The sequence below is a fragment of the Protopterus annectens genome, chromosome 3.part0 (assembly GCF_019279795.1).
Source record: "Protopterus annectens isolate FY-2018-M chromosome 3.part0, PAN1.0, whole genome shotgun sequence".
In the NCBI taxonomy this organism is placed as follows: Eukaryota; Metazoa; Chordata; order Ceratodontiformes; family Protopteridae; genus Protopterus; species Protopterus annectens.
The window spans coordinates 318,380,314-318,399,722 of NC_056731.1; the positions used below are offsets into that span (position 1 = coordinate 318,380,314).

Consider the following 19,409-nt stretch of genomic DNA (forward strand, 5'->3'; position numbering starts at 1 on the left):
TAAATGTATGATTGCTTATGTCATATGTGATAATTTAATAAAATGTTTCTTGTTTAAAAAAATACCAACATGTTTTATTTTAGTATTTTATAGAAAATCTCCAGGCCTACTTTATGAATTTTATCGTCCTACCTTTGTTTCTCTAGTTAGTGTTCTCAAAAGAAAAAGACAAAGTAAAAATATGATAATAGCCAGAGTTCCACATTTTTTGCTATCTATACTTCTACCTTACAAAATTCTTTCTCCGTGATGCATACTTCAGAATACTGTACACACATGCATGTGCACACACACACACACACACACACACACACACACACACACACACACACACACACACACACACACACACACACACACACACACACACACACACACACACACACACACACACACACACACACACACACACACACACACACACACACACAAACACTTGGATGTATACACATTTCCTTTCAGGCTACAGTTAAACAATCTTTGGGTTCGGGGGTGTTTTCTTCCAGCTTAAACATTTCTGAGACATTACACCTGCACATGTCACTGAAATGTTATCTGCATGGTTTTCTATTGCAGTCATACATCGTCTTAACAGCAGGTTTGTTTGCAGGAGTTGCTGTGACGATAAAGAAATTATACTGTGAATAAAAAGTTTAGCTAGACACCTAGGATGTCACCTTAAATACTCTGAGCTTGTGAGCTATACTTATCAAGTGGTAGCTCTTAATTATATGTATATTCTGCAACTGTCAATAATTAGGATTATAATGTGTGACTAGGAATGCAAAGTCTGGTCATTACAAAGTCATATACTGGAATAAGCATATTTTGTGCACCACTTTTTATAGATTCATAGGTTCATAGATTCATAGATTAGTACTAAGCTAACTGCCCTTGTGAGCCATTTTAAGCCTAGCCAGTTATCCTTTGTGAGACTCAAACCCTGCACCTTGTGTTTGTAAGGCAAACACCTTAGCCATTAGGCCACCCTCCCAACGAAACTTTGTTGGTGTACCCTGTTTTGTACATTGTACAACTTGTTATACCTCCCCATATAAGTGACTGCCTTCTGGCTTGCAGAAATATTTTAGAGCCATGGATCTTTTCACTTATGTATTCCTCCCAGGACAAACTACCTTCTCATGTCCTTGTTGAGTTTCCTCTCACTAGTGTTATATTGTGTTGTCTTGTTCTAGAGCACTTTTCTGAAAAACAGTGTACTCTTGAAATGTAGGAACTGTTGTGCCCATCAAGACTGTTCTCCTACATGATAGATGCCTACTGCTGCTGTTTAACTTCAGCTTATGCTTTTCTAATCTGCTTGTTTGCATATATATTGGGTACATTGTACAGATAATTTTATTTCATTATTTTTCATTTAAATGTGTGGTGCATATTGTTTGAGGGCCCTTTGAGCCACAGTCTGTGTCAAAAAGGCATTACAGGTATAATTATATGGCTATATGCACAAGATCCAAAGCAGAAGAACTGCATAAACAAGTGTGCATAAAATACAGAAAAGTAACATATAGTGCCATAGATGGTTTGCCGTATACATAAATATGCAAATATGATCACTGTTCAAGAAATGTATAATTTTTTCAAGTAAAGAGCAGTGGTGGAACATGGGATATAACTTTATAAGACAAAGATACTGTTAAGGGAATTGAGGCTAGAGATAACTGTTTAGGGAGTTGAATTGAGGAAGCTAGCTATGATTATGGGTAGAGTAAGTATAGCATGTGCATTGCAGTGAATCAAGTAAATGCCCTTTTAATATGGCTGTAAAAGCTGATATGTCAGGGTACTTACACTCTTCAAAAACTAGGGTATGCCAAATTGTTGGGCTAGGTTTGAGGAAAGCTCTCTCATTGGTACATAAATAAAAAGAAAGGTGCCACAGAATGATGGCAGATTAATAGCCATTCTTTAGAAATTATAGTAAGTCAAGTAAAGGACAGAAATCTAAAAAGAGAAGTTTGTATCTCTAAGTAAATAATAAGAATGTAGACCTAAGACTGATGGGTAGGGTGTTTGTTGAGATTAGGAGGTCATGGCTTGAGTTTTTCTATCTCTGTCAAGAGCTGCCTTAGGTCTGTTCATGCATTTCTACAGTCTCACAATTTTGACATCTCTGCCGCCTCAGTATGACTATTTTAAAAAAGCACCACTTTATCTGTGGACAAAAAAAAAAGTGTTTCTTCTGATTTTACTGAGCCCTCTTAAGAGTGTGTTGATTCCCTTGATGTTTCATCATTTCTGCTGTCTGTTCTCTGCCTTCATTTTGCAAATGCATAGACTTTATGTCATTTTAATCTCCCGATTAATGACTTATTTTTTGTAGGCGTTGCTAAATTCACATTACCCTTTCATGTGCTATCTTTAATTTATGTCATTTAGGAGATTGTGCACCAAATGGGTTCAAATTATTTGCCTGCATGTAGGTATAACACCTTATTTTATGCTACTAGTGATTACTTGCTTTGTATATCTTATAATCTCACTAGGCCATCTTGGTGCTTTCTTAAATTACTTGTTTACCTTTTATCTTTTATTCTACTGTGACCACCCAGGTTCCTTTATCTCGCTCTCTCTCTCTGTCTCTGTCTCTCTCTGTGTGTGCTAATATTTGCTCTCTAAAGACATACATTCATTTCTGTTTTATTTTCATATGTATTGATCTTTTCATTGATTTTAAGCTGCCCTTTCCTTAAAAGTTCCACCTGCCATGTAAAGTTCCCATTAAATTTATTATTTACTTACCTGTAATGTCTGACTGGATAAATTTGTCTCTTTTCAGTGGAGGCCCAGGGAGAAAGGCTCTACAAATATAAGAAGACAATGAAGTTACATTTACATAGGTGAAAACTGACATCATATTACAATATACTGTAAATACATAGATTAATACAAATATTAATAGTCATGTGACATATACAATAATACACGTATGCCATCAGAAAAACTCGGTAAGTACAATATCATGTAGCACTGAAACATGTTAACGTTATAAGTGAGTGAGTTTATTACTCCTCATAAAGCAAATATCAGAGTGGAACATTCACATACTGGATAAGGAGTCAGAGAGAAAGGGAGGGGAGAGTGAGATATAAGTATTTGTTAGAGATGATGTGACATTCATCTATATCATCTGTATAACAGCACTTTCTATCATCTGCAAAGGTAATATTTTTTTTCTTGTGGATATTGTACAGTATCACTTTTAAAGTCATAAATATTAAACTGCTATTGAACACTGTGTGACTACGTGGAGCAGAGGAATCAAGTTAAGAATGTGACCCTGACAACTGAGGATCAGTTAGCAACCCAGATGCTTGAGGAACCATAGGGATTGCATGTGAACTGATGCCATTTTACCTGTCCTGTGGTGAGGATGACATTCCAGTGTGATGCAGCATTAACATCTTTTGATGAAAGAAATGTGTGCTGTGCAGCAACTTCAGGGTCTGGGATGCATGTCTGGCTCAACCAAGCCATGCTTATACAGTAGTTCTCAGCATGTGTGTGCAATAGTAACCACATGCATTATAAAAAGGCATAGCAAGCCAAACAGGGGAGGAGTCACAGTGTGTACAGAAAAGCATATGTTTGCTTTGATAAGAGTCTACAAACTCTACTTTCACCCACCCAACCCTGAATGATTAATCAGAAATACCCCCCCCCCTTTGTAGGAGAAAACCTCATAGGGGATGATTTAGGGTGCTAAAATATACGCAAGGGGGAAATAGATGGTTAAAAGAGCATCCAGAAGGGGATTAATGTTCAGGCAAGCCTGAGAGAAAAAAATAAAATAAATGAATTCTGTGGTACCCCACTATTAAAAGTTATTTTGACTGAGTAGATTCAGTATACTGCCACCACAGGCCATTGTTGTAGATAAGGCGCCAACCTTTGTACCTGCTCCAATGCTGCCTTGTTCGCTAACTTCTTGTGAGGTACACCCGTCAGTATTTTCAATGTTCCAGTAATGTTTTGTTATGTTTTCTCTCTAATTCAGTTTGCTAAGTTTCAGTTTCTCCTGTGATTGTGCATCATCAAGACTATTTAGTGTTTTGGACTATTTTGTGTTTTATACTTCTGGCATGGGTCATCTTGACTGAAAAGGGTCTTTGGATAAGCCCACCCTCATGTTAATTAAGTAAATAAATAAAAAAAAATAAAAATAAAACAATTCTAGGTCTCCACCATTTGTCTTCATCTTTTGCCAAACATTAATAGACTTACACTCCCACTCTGAGTTCTTTCTTTGAGGATTTTGCTACATTGTGTTCTTTTATCAAACTGCCTGTACTCAGATAAGAAATTATTTCCCACAGTCATAAGGATGTAGAATTAAAACCAAAATTTCAAGTTCTGCATTCTCTTACCCTTTTGGAAAAAATGAGACTTCATACTTTTTACCAATGTCATGTAAATTATGTATAGTCTGAGTAGTACACAACAATTGCTTTAAATACATGAACAAGTCAAGCATTCTTTCTGACAGTGTTCTTGGTAATTGGCCTACATACCTTTCTTTAAAAAGTATGCAATGTTATTAAGCATGAGTGCTTTTAAACAGAAAGTAGAAAGCAAAGCCATATTATGTGCATAACTGGCTAAGTAAGTACTTTTTTTTTTCTTTTCAGTTAACAGTACTCTGTATTGTGATTAAGAATATGTGCGTAGTATCATTAACAGTGTACTGTACGTGGTGTACTATAATTGGTCAATGCTCTCTCTAGTTAAAGACAACAGACAAATGTCACAGAAATGGGCACCTGGACTGAAGGAATTCAGGTGGAGAGAGAGGAGGTGCTGGCAATACCTGTCCAAAGTTCCACATGGTTAGCATGTTGAATGGCTCCAGTGTATTTATACAACAGTGAGCTACGAAAGGAATTTTATTTAGTAGGACAAAAAGAGCTGTTGCTGGCAGGTTAAATAAGTTCAGGTTTGATATTCCACCCAGATGTGAAGCTCACACTTCATAAAATGTATTAACTTGATGGAAGCATTCCATAGTAGGGGCAACTCTAATGGTACTGTGGTTGTTTCAAAGGCCATAAATTGACGAAGTGAGAGGTACGGTCATGGATATACTAGAAAAATAAATATAGCAGTGGTAAAAGATGCAGTTGTTACTTACAAATATATTTAGGGTAATAGAGTTGCTGAAGGTGAGTTTATTTCCTGTGGAAATAGTACAAGAAGACATGAATTTAATCAGGGCTGGTGTACAGAGGTCAAGATATAAGCATTTTACAGAAACAATAAGAAATGCCTAAAACAGCCTGCTTTTGGAGGTGCTATACATATGAACTGTAGGAAATGTGAGACATGTAAGGGTGCCAGATGCAAAAGGAATTTTATTGTGAGGGCATGATGAAGAAATGCTAGTTGGACGACAGAAAGTATGTAAACATTATAATTTGTAGGGCTATAAAGTTTAGAACTTTGTATTTCTTGACTAGTTTGTTTAAAACCCACTATTTTTGCACTTAATACTGAGCAACATATCTTGTATTTTTTAAATCAGAAATATTTATGTGAAAAAATCTTTTCTTTTACATCTAAAGAATGAGTTTGAAAATCTATGCACCTACATGTGGAGGTTTTGTTTCTATGAAGAGAACAGGTTTAGATGATACTTTAATACACTTTCTTGCTTGGTAAGACAGAAGTGGAAGTGTCAGTTGTTACTGAACAAGCTGTTTAATTTTCTTTGTATTTCTATTTCTGGGTTAAGGCTTTTGTGCCAGCATTATATATGTACTTTTGTAGCTTTTCTGAATTTTGAGGATGATAAGAGGCAGTACTTATTACAGTGAAGTCAGTGCCACTTGCCCTATGTATGAATGTGATCAGAATCATTGTGTGAGCAGTTTTCTCCTCTTCACCTCTTGTTTGCACCACAAGGTTTGACTGTAGCATAGAAAACGTGGTACACCTAAGCAGTATTAACAAGAATCAAGGTCTGCTCTGAATATTATATTAGGCTTTCATTCTTTATTGTAAACCTAAACATTTTGGGTTAAGCACTTTGAATTACAGGTAATTGCTCAAGGGTTATCGTGTTCTCTTTCTTTTGTCAGCAGGTGTGTAAGAAAATACCCTAAGTTATATTTGTTTAGCATGTTAAACATGATAACAGAATCAGCTGCCTTTTTTTGGAATGCCACCAAACCACAACTGGCAATAGCACTTCATATTCCCAATATGTTCTTTCAAAAGAAACTACAGCCTTTGTTACTTCCTAACATAAATTCTAAGCTATATTAATAATCACTATAAACTTCTATATAGACTGCAATTTTATTTTAGCAGCTGTTAATCTACGAAGTAGTATATAACATAAAGTTACAAACCAGCTGACTGGTATTTTTCTGTTGAAAACCAAGGACTTCATTTTAATGTATTTAAAATGTATTAATACAGAAGATAAACATGTTTAATGAGGATGTATATGTCTTTCATTTAAAGCACCATCTAACCATCTAGCAATGCCAAGTTCCTTGATTGTTTATCCATATGCATGTGCACACACAAACATATGTGCGCACTCACACACACACACACACACACACACACACACACACACACACACACACACACACACACACACACACTCACTCACTCACCGCTTACCTTCTCAGTTTGTTGATATCTTACAGTGCTTAACTATATCCAACAGTTGTCCGTACACTGATGCTGTTTCTGTGCACTTGTGAAAAGCAAACATCTTTTTGTCCAGTATGGCAATATATAGATATTTCACAAATCCTATTTGATTTGTCTGCCAGATGTGCTTTTTTACAGTTCTCTCTCATTTTAAAGCTGTTAACAACTACATTTGAGTAAAATGCCGTATTTCTGTGTTAAATGTGAACAATATAATTTACAGATGTTTTCAAAACAAAAAACATGACCATCTACAAGGTAAAATAAAACATTTACAATAATGCAATAAGCACAGGGGTTGAAAATGATTTATAAAAACGATGTAAGCAACAATTAAATAAATAGCATTAATTTGCTATGCACGATATCTGTTTCAGATGGTAATTATCAGATGTAGATTTCCCTCTGCAGCCAGCATACAAAATCTGTCCAAAACTGTTGCAGTAGTATTTTACAGTGGTAATTAGTATTACCATAATTTCCTTTTATTCTCACCACTCTCAAACCCCAACCCTACCATTAAATCTCTGAATCAGAAAGACCATAAAAATCTCTGGTGCCGTGATTGCATACATTCAATACACAGGGTCAACCTTGCATTCTGTTTTGTTTATTCAAGGGCTGCATGGTAAAACAAGAATATTTTTCTGTGACTCATACAGATATAAGAATATTTTCCCTGAAAAAGGTGCATACCTTGGTCTCTTATTTTTAATTCTTAGCATAAGGCTGTTGTGAGTTTGTCATTAGGATATATGCTGTTGTACAAAGCTGGTAACCAAGAGATGTGTGACCAGAGATTAATCTGCAGTACCCACAGATTTTAACTGTTAATGTTACCCATAGTTGTAAGTGCTGTTTTTAATGTTTGCACTGTACTACATTAGAATGTTTGTTTTCTGTTTTATTCTAAGATTGGAGGAGTGTTATATTCCTTCCAGTGTATTTCAGACTCCCACAGCCGCCTGACTATTGGAAATTGCCTAGACCTCTGATAAAGCTCTTTGAGAAAGGCATATTCCTTTCTGACACCTTACCTGCTAACCACCAAGCTATCCCCAATTAGAATCAGCTGTTCCTTCCTGTGTATGAAATACAGTACCCCAGTACAGTACAGGAGGATCAATGCAGGGGAGCAATCATACAAGCAGATCTAAAGGTTTGTTGTGGCCTTGCAGGCATCTCAGCAACTGAAGGTGTTTTGGGGGGCATTTTTTTCTGTAATCGTAATCTTCACCCAATGGCCAGGGGGGACATATCCACTTCACCATAGGGACACGCTGCCCCTTATCTCTTCCAAGTGCATTCTCTTGTACTTTGACTGTTGAAGCCTAACACCAGGGGGGTCTGTTAATGATCCAAAAGCCCGCTTCCTCCAGATGCTATTTGCATGACTGCCCTGGCTCTAATGAATTGTGGAAATTTGCATCCCTGCTGTTACTAGAATGAAAATAAATAAATAAATAACAAGTAAGAGTAAAATATGCTTTTAAAAAACATTAACCACAGTAAGCCAGCCCAAAAATGGCATTACTGGGAAACTCGACCCACTTCCTACCATGTAAAATTAACTAAAATAAACAAATTAAGACAAAACTAAACAATTTCGCAAATCCCAACATGAACCTCACTAAACTATTTGCCTCAACAACTCTAGATGAAAACCTGTTCACAGGGTCTTCATTCATAATATCTGTACATTTTGCCTAAAGAGATATTCAGCAGGAACTTGGGCAACAGAGGTATTCCTCTGACATTAACAGAGGGTACTGTTCTAACAAAATCACACAAAAAATGGAAAATGCGGTAGTGTGGTTTGTATGATACATAAAATATATGTACTGCAGGTTTGGGATTGTCTGTAAATCATGGCTTTGCCACTCATCACAAAACTTGTTCTGTAAGAATCACACACTAGACCATTCTCATTCAATCTATCTACCTTAGTTTATATACATATACATATATGTATACAAATAGATTGTCAGACATTTGCTTGATATTTGAGTGACTTAGTTACATTTGCTCAAGCTGTATTTTTTTAAGATTTCTAGTGTTCGTTCCTATTTGCTTACTCCAAATAGCAGCAAATTTTTTTATAGCTTCTCTAAGATTACAGCCTTACAATGGGTGTGAACATTTAATATTTTACTTGTTGCCCTTTATTCAAAATGCAACTATCTTGGAGTGAGAATATTAAAGTAGAGGAGGGTGACACTCTATATGAGGGGGTATAGGGGGCTTGTACCCTTCCAAAATTATTTGTTTTTGCATGTATTCTAATTGCGTAGTCTATACAGCAGCCACTTTGTATGTTTCATTTTTTTGTACTTGGCTGCTGCTGTTCAGTTTCATGCAGCCAAGCACTTTAGTCTTGTGAGAGAGAGAGAGAGAGAGAGAGAGATGGGGGACTCTCCTTGTTAGAAGTGTAAGATCTGAAGTACTTGATGCTCTAATTCCCAACACTTCAGAAATAGGACTAAATGATTACACTGACTGTAAGGTGTTTTTTTTTCGGGGGAGCTTTGTGCCCTCTGCAGCCCCCCCCCCAATACCCCTACTACTTAGATATTTTTATTTTTCAATAATCACTATACTTTGCAGTATGGAAAAATACTCCATGATACCACATTTTAGGAATTAGCATACATTCCCTTGATATGCCCATAACATTTTTGATGTTTCAAGGATTGAAGTTATTGTGTTTGGACTTTAAGGGAACACCCATATGTATCCTGTTTTTGAATGTCCTACTGGGGAATTTTCTGTATGTATGTATGTATGTATCTACGTTATGTATACATACATGTTTTGTTTTTCTGTTTGTTTGCTTGTTCACTTGATCTGTTAAATTTCACACACTGTGTCAATGCAAAGCATATTGATGAAGTGACAACAGAGATCTAAAAAAAGATATGTAAAGATTTTAAATTTACAAGACAGTATCTGTACATTTTCTTTCCATTTTATTTTATTTTTTCAAAACCAGGAGCGAAGTTTAATTTTTTTTTTCTGTGAGCAGAGAATGAGGATTTTTTTTATTTTACAGATTTGTAAACCATGCAAGTTAAAAGGATACCGTTCTCCATTTTCTTCGGTGATGTGGGAATAGTACTGTCTAATCAGGTGATCTACTCATAGTCACACATAAGGAAAACGGAGGTGGGAGGAATCAAACCTGGTACCTTTGACCACAAGAAACAATTCATTAACAGCTTTGTGCTTCAGTCCTCCACAATAATTGTCAGAGAAAAAAATTAAGAATTTTAAATTAATAAAATGGTACCTGCTTACACTACCCCATCCCCAAACAAGCAGAACACGTACCTTCGTTGTTTCCTGCTGTTATGAATACATAATAGGATCTGTTAGCAACCTAAACTAGTTTTAAATTTTGGACACTGCCTATTAATTTTTTGAGGTGGTTAAAATGAACTGAAAACGATTTTCATTTACAAGTTAATACCACAAGAGTCTTTTTTTCCAAATCACATATGTTTCTTGTAGAATGGAGCAAGGATAATTCTATGTTTTTATTATGGCTGATTTTGTTTTTGAGATCTGTAAAATACTTTCCTCCTTTCTCACTTAGCTTTCAAATTCCAACCAGAGCTTGGTCTACATTTGAAGAGGAAGGCCTTAAGATTACAAGACTGTTTTGTCTAAGGATAAATGCAGTCTTTCTGAAGTTACTTAAAAATCACTCTTTTACTCCCTTAGTGATTAGAAGCTTAATGGCAGTAAAAACTTCACAACTTGTTTTGTTGGCTCTAAATATGGTAAAAAGATTGCAATAGAGCTGACTCAACACAACCCGAAGCAAGAGATGTGACAGATACCATGCCGTTATTGTGGAGAGGTATTTTTCAGGGAAACATTTAAAGGGATGTGATACTGACTTATATGCATCTTTCAGTGGACTAAAAGAGGAAATAATGCCACAGCAAAGCAAGCTAGTTAATATATGTTTTACCTGATTAGTACTGTATGGTAAATAAGCATTGCTGTATTTTTTATATAGATCCTTGCTCTAGAAAGTTACTCCTGTTTATAAAACTGTTTATTTATAGATGCTTGTGTATATTATACGTGACATGTAGACGTGTGATTATTATTTTAATGTTTGTGTACTGATCCTAGCCTGCTTTTTATTAGCTATGTACCTGTGCAATAATTGTTAATACTTCTATGTCTGAAGCACTTTCCTCGGGTCTCTGCCAAAAAGAAGATTCTGCCTAGCCAAACTAATGTGGTCAAAATAAGCAGTAAATAAATTATTTTAAGAACTGCCTTTCCAACAATGAACTATAAAGTCACCACCACTACAAATGAGTGTACCAACATTAACAAATAAACAACTGCAAATCTTAGAGGCATGAGATATGTGGAAAACAGGCACATTCTTTCAGATGGACCTCTTCTTGTTTTGTATACTGCCCTAGCATAGAAGGGTCCTCTTAACCCCACACCATTAGAATAGAATAAGTAAGTTACTGAAAGCTGATTCCTAGGAGATTTCCAAGAAGCTGATAGAAGTTGGCAATGAAGAATTTTCTATGAAGGTAGTTGTTTTAGGATATAGGGCAGTATGTGGAAGAGAATAGAGCAGAAATATATATTCTTGTGTCATGACAGGGATGGAAAATAACTCGGTTCTCAGAACAATAGAATCAGCTGCAACAGAAAGAAAGCTGGATATCAATGTTGTTGTAGAGATAAATTACCTAGGTGGGAAAAAGAATGCACAGGGGAACATAACTCTGCAGGAGACACTTGATGAATTAGGAAGGAACCAAAGGTATGTAGTACAGATTGTATGAGTATGAAGATTGTACTTGTTCATATCTTGATTGAGAATAGGATGGTTAATACCATGGTGGCCATGAAATAGTGGAGCAACTAATACTAAATTGAGTTTTTTTTAAACAAAAAAACATCTTTACTGAATTATCACTTATGACATAGGTAATCCTACATTTATATAATTGAAACCAAACCATATTGACATGTTTGCAAACATTATACATCACATATAATCTTCTATACAGTCATTGTCAATTGACCATTACATAGTTCATTCAATTCCTGCCTTCCCTTAAACCTTATTCATCCTCCAAAACAAACATTATGCTACATGTATTGCTCCCACATTTCCGATTTTCTCTATGTAGTTTTCTCCTACCCTTTTCTAAAGATCACACTTCCAGTTCTTTTATCTCTTTTACTAAATTCACTACTTCTAGTATACTTGGTTTACAGTTTGATTTCCATTTTCTAGTAACTGCTTTTTTTGGCAGCCTCCAGAATTAAACTCATCAATGCTTTACTGTAAATAGGTAATTCTGATTCTGTATCACAGATCAAAAAACATTTTCTTAGTTACAGCAATTTGCTAATCCAGTATTTCTGACAGAGTAGTCTGCAGGAAATTTATAAAGTCTACCAATTCATTACACTCCTAAAAACTATTTTACCTCTTTCATCCCTATCACACCTCCAACATTTGCAATCTACTTGAGGAAAAAAATCTTTGGAGTCTGCTTGAGGTATAAAAATAGCCATGCAAACACTTCCATGCAAAAATCTTAAATCTTCTAGATTTTGTTGTATATTTGGGAGCCATACATATATCCTCCCATTGTTTCTTTGCGAATTGCTTATTCAGTCTTTACTTCCATTCCTTTCTAACCTCCTCTGATTGTTCCCTGTAGTTATCATTTTAACAGCAACTTCCATTCTAGATTTTACTAAAAAACTACCAGTGCTGGTCTTTCACTTAGGATCCCCCTATTCCTTTCACTTTGCCTATACTCTGATATCAATCCTTGATGGGGAAGTCAGTTTCTAGCCTGCAGTTCAAATGCATTCCTGGTCTCTTCCCATTCTGTTACTGTTTCCTCTCTAATTGTTTGCAACCAAATACCTTTGTTCCTTCGCCAGTTTTCTCCAGTAAATTCCAGCTCACTCTTGCCTATTCTGTGTACCTCTAATTGCCATCATCGCTATTGGCAAAAATCCCAAACTACCTTGTTCTATTGGAAAGATCAACTTATCCCACCTGACTCTTGCCCTCTTTCCCTCCCAGATAAAATCCTGCAACTCTTTGTTAATTGCTGTCCACAAAATAATGATAAAAATATGCTTGACCTGTGTATAAAATTAAAGGAACTAAAAGGGGGGGAGTATCGATATTCATCAAAGATACCCACACCTCCAGGTTGGTGGCAAAGCACGAAGCATCAGAGACTATCCATGTGCAACTAACAGTGGGTAAAACTGCCTTCCAGTTTATAGCCTGCTACAGACCACCCTCCCAAACCCAGGAACCCCACTCGGCCTTCCTGAGAACACTGGAAAATATGAAGGTCTCTCCAAACACCAATATATTGGGCGACTTCAACTACCCAAACATAGACTGGGAACATTACTCTAGCTGCAACACCCTAGCCCAAAGGTTCCTAGAATTTATAAACTCAGATGCTATGGAACAACTTGTTACCACTACCACAAGAGGGGAAAACATACTGGACCTGATCATCACCAACATGGGGACGCTATGCTCCAGACCAGAAGTGTATCCCTCACTGGTAAGATAAGACCATAAACTAATCTCACTGGATATTCACATCCCGACCCCCACCCCCTGCCCAGAAACCACAGTGAAAAACTTCTCTAAAGCAAATTTCACACTCCTCAAAACTGAGGTGGAATACTTCAAAGCCCCCGGGCCTGTGGAAAATACGGCCCAGACCGCAGAATCCTTTATAAACGCATTCTATGAACACCTTCAGGAATGCATGGATCATGCGATCCCAAATAAAACCAAGACCCAATCCTCCAAAGACAGACGTCCTGTCTGGTGGACCCCAGCCATAAACAAACTATACAATAGAAGGAGGAAGCTACTAAATGATAGAGCAAAATCCCAAAAAGGGAAGGCATCACTGATCAGTATTAGCAAAAACTATGGGCACTCATAAAATTGTCTAAGGCCAGCTTCGAGAGAAAAATTGCACAGGACACTAAGGATAATCACAAGGCTTTCTTTAGTTATGTTAGGAACCTGGGTGGTAATTCCCAGATATGCTCAGAATTAGTCCAAAATGACAAAAAATACACCGAACCCACAGACATTGCCAACATCCTAGCTGACAGGTTCAGCGCAAATTTCTCCCCCCTCCTCCCCACCAAAAGGGCAAATATTTATCCCAGCAGAGTGCTGCCCCCCTGACATCTCAGATGCTCAGGTAAGAGCCACCCTCTCCAAAGCAAAAAACACAGCATCAATGGGACCAGACGGTGTCCCGGGCTGCGTCCTACATGAACTCCAAGAAGAGCTAAACCCAAGCATAAAACTACTGTTCAATCTCAGCCTTACTACAGGATATGTGCCCAAAGAGTGGCGTACAGCAACAGTGGTCCCTCTCCATAAAGGTGGTGCCTCAACGGATCCTGGAAACTTTCGCCCCATAAGCCTGACTAGCTTGGTCTGCAAAGCTATGGAAAGGATCATCATGAACCTCATAAATAAAGATATTGGGGACCTACAGACACTGGATCCTACCCAGTTTAGCTTTGTTAAGGGCAGATCCTGCCTCTTAAACCTGGTTGATTTCTTTGAAACAGTCACCAAGGCCATTGACGAGGGGAAGGTGATCCACACAGCCTACCTGGACCTCGCAAAAGCCTTTGATACAATACCCCACTCGGGCATTATAGATAAGCTTATCAGCTTAAATATAAACCCCTATGTCACTAGATGGATTGCAAACTGGCTCAAGGACAGAACCCACATGGTTAGAATTGCTGGAGCCGTGTCAGACTCCAAACCAGTTACAAGTGGTGTCCCACAAGGCTCAGTCCTGGGACCTCTCTTGTTCGGTATATATTTCTCGGAGGTACAGGCCAACACGGAAGGACTGTGGCTGACCAAGTTCGCAGATGACTGCAAACTGGGCGCCATAATCGACTCTCCAGTCGGCACAAGCATCCTCCAAAAGGGCCTCATAGAAACAGACAACTGGTGCCAGAGCCATGGCCTCAAGCTAAATGCCAAAAAGTGTTTAGTCATCCCCTTTGGCAAAAACAAAGTGCCCACAAATTACCACATAGGTGGTAATCCATTAGGTGCAGAAGAAGTAATTAGGGCCCTGGGGACCCAAGTTGATAGCAATCTCTTATTTGATAACCACGTGGCCAAAGTGGTTAGAAAAACATTTTATATAGCCCACCTAATCATGAAGGGATTCACATCTAGATCAGGGGAGGTCATCGTGCCTCTTTACTCATCCCTCATCAGGCCCATAATTGAGTACAATGCCCCTTTTGGGATGTACCTTACCAGACACCTGCAGCAACTGGAAAGACCATTAAAGTACCTCACCAAGAGGATCAAAGGGCTCAAACAGATGCCATATGCTGCCCGGTTAAAGAAACTCCAGCTCTACTCAGTGGCATACCACCTGTTCAGAGGCGATCTGTGCCTGACGTATAAAGCCATGTCCAACCCGGAATTAATGGACATGCTGCACCTCAGAAAATCCAAATCCCATCGAGCTACGCGCTCGAGAGACTTGAACCTCAGCACTGAGATAAATAGGACATGCTGGAGGGACAGATTCATAACCCAGAGGCTCCCTTCACTCTGGAATAAAATCCCAGTCCAGGTTAGGCAGAGTCCCTCATTGACTCTCTTCAAGAGGAATCTTGTTGAGTGGATGGGAGATCGTAGGTTTACCCCGGGTATCACTTCTGTGTCACTGTTAGACAGAGGCACAGTATACTAACCTCGAAAAAGGGCATAGCAAAATAAAGTTAAAATGGGTGGCAAAAGCCAAACACATTCTGGCTAGGCTTATAAATGCCCTAGGTCAGATAGCCTAGTATGAACCTATGAAAAGCATTTTCACTGTTTGTGTTTTGCTCTTTATAGCCATAAAACAGAGGTTCTTCTCATCTTTTGTATTCTATTTTATTTAGTCTCTTTCCACATATCCTTAGCTGTCATAACAGAATCCTTTTTATCCCATACTCCTAAGTTCTTCATTTTATCATGTCCCCAAAAATATGTGTATTGCTGAACCACTTCATGTGCGGATGCAGAGTTTACAGCTATTGCCTTTGTTTTATCTTCATTAATTGTGTATCCCGAAAAGACTTGAAACTGTCTCAGAATGTTCCACAGCACTGAAATGTCTTTTTCTGGTTTTATCAGGTACAAGATATAATCATGTGCAAATAAAGCCAACTTTTCTTAATTACCATAGCAATAATATCCTTGAATTTCTGAGTCCCTTATTTTCTTTGCCAGACCTGACTGAATTTAAGGACTGTAAACATGCCACCCTGACCCAAATGTATGACTGCACCTCCCCAGACCTCAATACATCAGTAAGCTTCACTAAGGAGTTCTACAACCATTTAAAAAAATGCAGAGTATATGCAGTCCCTACTAGCTCCAAATATCGTGAAAATTTTAAAAACAAACCACTGTGGTGTCCACCACCATGACTAAAGTAGAGAACAAAAGTCAGTAACTCCTTAAATTATTTAGTAGATCCAAAACTCAAATTCTCAAGGATAATATCAAAAGAATTACAAAAAAAAATAAAAATCACTTTCACATTGACTAATGGAGTCCATGAACTGAGACTGTTCTCTGAAACCAAAGGTAATTATAAATATTTATTTAGGTTTCTTTAGGTATGTTAGAAAAAAATACCCTATTTTGCTCATGACTTATTCATAATGGGGCCCCAAATTCTGAGTCAACTCACACTGCCAATATCCTTGCGAACAAATTTACTGCCAACTTCACCCTTGAGACTTCTCCTCTTCAAAGGGCCAAATATCTTAATCCTTTACTACTTCAGTTTTCTCTAAAATCATTTACTGAAAGTGCTAATCAAGACCAAAAATACAATTGATATACCTGACTGCTTAATTAATAGTGTTAAATGTTCCATTGCTGGCACACACTTTAAATTATTTAACTTATCTTTTGCTCCTGTTTTTTTCCCTGATGAGTGGTACACAGCAGTGATGATGCCCCTCCATAATGGTGGCCTAATAACTGACCTGTGTAATTACAGGCCTTTAGGCCTTACAAGCATTACCTGCAAAGCCATTGAATTTATTATAACTGACCTCCTAAACTGTGATGAAAGGAAGATACTGTCTATTTAATACAGTACATTTCTTCAAGGGGATTACGCAGAGTGTATACTGTGACCTTGCAATGCACATAATGAATCTTGACCTGGCCAAGGCCTTTGATACCATTCCCCATGCTGGCTCCTTATAAAAGCTAAATGCTTTAAAAATCAACCCATATGTGGTAAAATTGATAGAAAATTGGGTGAAAGAGTGAGCCAATGCAGTGCAGGTTGCACTTGCCTCATCTGAAAGTTTGAAATAACAGTGCCTCTCAGGTCTTAGTTCTGGGACCTCTCCCTTTTGGCATTTACCTCAAAGAGTAAGCAGAGATCCAAGACCTCTGGCTGAGAAGGTGTGCACATAATCACAAACTGGGGGTTTTAAGTCACCCTAAGACACCCAACACCTCCAGAATAAACTCTGCCTAGTACAGTCTTGGTGTACCACAAATGCACTCTGTCTAAATGCTGAGAAGTATATCTTCATCACTTTTAGTAGACAAACTCTCCCATCATCATATTAAGTAAACAGTATAGCTCTACAAAATGAAAATTTAGTTAGGGACCTAGGTACTTGGGTTGATAGGTCCTTCTGTTTTGGCCACCAGGTGACAACAATTGTAAGGAAAACCTTTTATTTAGCCCAGCTAATTGCCAAAGGAATATCATCAAGGTCTAAATAGTCAATTACTGCCTTATACTCAGAATTGATAAGGCCAAATGTTGAGTACAACGACCCCTTTGGGATGTATCTCATTAAACATGTCAAAACAATTAGAAAGAATGCAAAGGTTCTTAACTAAAAAATGAGAGGCCTAAAGTCTTTGAGATGCTATGATAGGCTGGGAAGAATCCATTTATTCACTGTCTTATAGACTTTTGAGGGGAGATCTCGATATCTCTCGTACCATATCATTACAGACCCAATTGTATCATCTGGTCATTTGAAACCATCTTTAATCTGGCTTTGCATAACTAGTGTTACATGAATGTGCTTGTATGAATTAAGTGGGACTACTTTGATTACTGTGTGTTTATGTGAAACACATTTGAAATATGTGACTTTGGTCATTATTATTGTCTTTATTTATTTATTTATTTGTTTATTTATTTATTGGCACAAGCATCTGAGAAGGATGCAGTTAACAATGTCACTATAATTGGTAGTTTGGGCGATGTCTGTGGATATAAATATACCAATGGCCAGATCCATTTTTAATGAATGTGAGTTTCAAGAGAATGTGAGACTGTTTTCCTGTGTTTATCAAGCGGCAATCAGTGTTTGTGCTATAAAATTTAAAATGTTGTTGTTTGTCTTTCGGCTTTTCCCGGTTAGGGGTCGCCACAGCGGAACTCCGGTAAGCTAATGATTGGCAGTAGATTTTCACGAACGCCGAGGTGTCAGCTCGACATTCAACCTTCAACTAAGGCATGCCCATTTACGCATGTCTTTCGAATTCCCACCCAACCGCGGGGAGGACATGCAGACTCCACACAGAAGGCACTCCCCGCACTCCAGCCGAGAATTGAACGGGAGAATCTCTTGCTGTGAGGCAACAACGCTACTGCTGCACCACCACGGATGTGCTATAAAATTTTAAATAAAGGTGTTAAATCAAATCTCTGTCATCACTGTAAAACTAAAGAGGAAAATACTATGCAGTGACAGGTCTGAACAGTGTTTGTGATAACTGAGGAGAGACAGCCAAGTAATGAGGCACTAGAATAGTTGTGGTGGGGGGAGAGGGGGCCCTGATCCATTACTCTGCCTAAGTCCTCATGTGACCATGATTCAGCTCTGGTTTTAGAACATGCTAAGGATGTTCAACTGTTTTATGAGGTTTTTGTAGAAGCACACATGCCATAACATGATACAAATATTATCTGGGTAAGTGATCGGGACTTCATAGCAGATGCAGGAGGAGACTGGAAACTCATGAAGGAAAGAAGGTGTAATATGAAATCAGAATGTATAGTTGAGCTTAGAAAATGTTCATGCTGTATTTGAACCTCCCCCCAATATCCCCACCACACCTCTTCTTAACACAAGAAATCTGGACAAAGCCAGACATGATGGGGAGACAAAGGCCCAAAAATAGGGACATATTTTAAATATTGTTCATATAAACTTAGAAAGTAGCTAGAATAACATGAATTGTGTTAAAATGCATTTTCTAAAGGGTATGAAGTCTGAAACTCAAATGTATGTCATTATTTAGTTATTTCTTCAGATCATCACAGTCATTTGCCAGAAAACCAAACATTTTATGAGGAACAGACCAGAAGTCTGAGGCAAATATCTGGACATTCTGCAAAAATCTGGTCAGTTGAGAGGTGTGCTCCACAGATTTAGCAAGCCCATCCACACTGACTCTTTTGTCCTGCACTTCCTAGCATCAGAGGGCATTGGCATGCTAGACAAGAATATAAGACTAGGAGGTGTCAGAAGATTTTTGCAGGTTTCTTGTTTCAAATGAGCTTACTTCAGAGTAGAATGGTCTGTCTGGTTGGTGTGTGTGAAATAGTCTGCTTCAGTTACACACACATACACGTGTGCGTATGTATGTGTGCATA

The 19,409-nt window shown here is 37.8% G+C and overlaps 1 protein-coding gene across 3 annotated transcripts in view; it reads left to right on the forward strand.

Annotated features, from left to right (window-relative positions):
• The window catches only part of COBL (cordon-bleu WH2 repeat protein), a 1,839,636-nt gene that overhangs the window by 1,646,386 nt on the left and 173,841 nt on the right, over positions 1-19,409 (forward strand). The window lies entirely within an intron of this gene.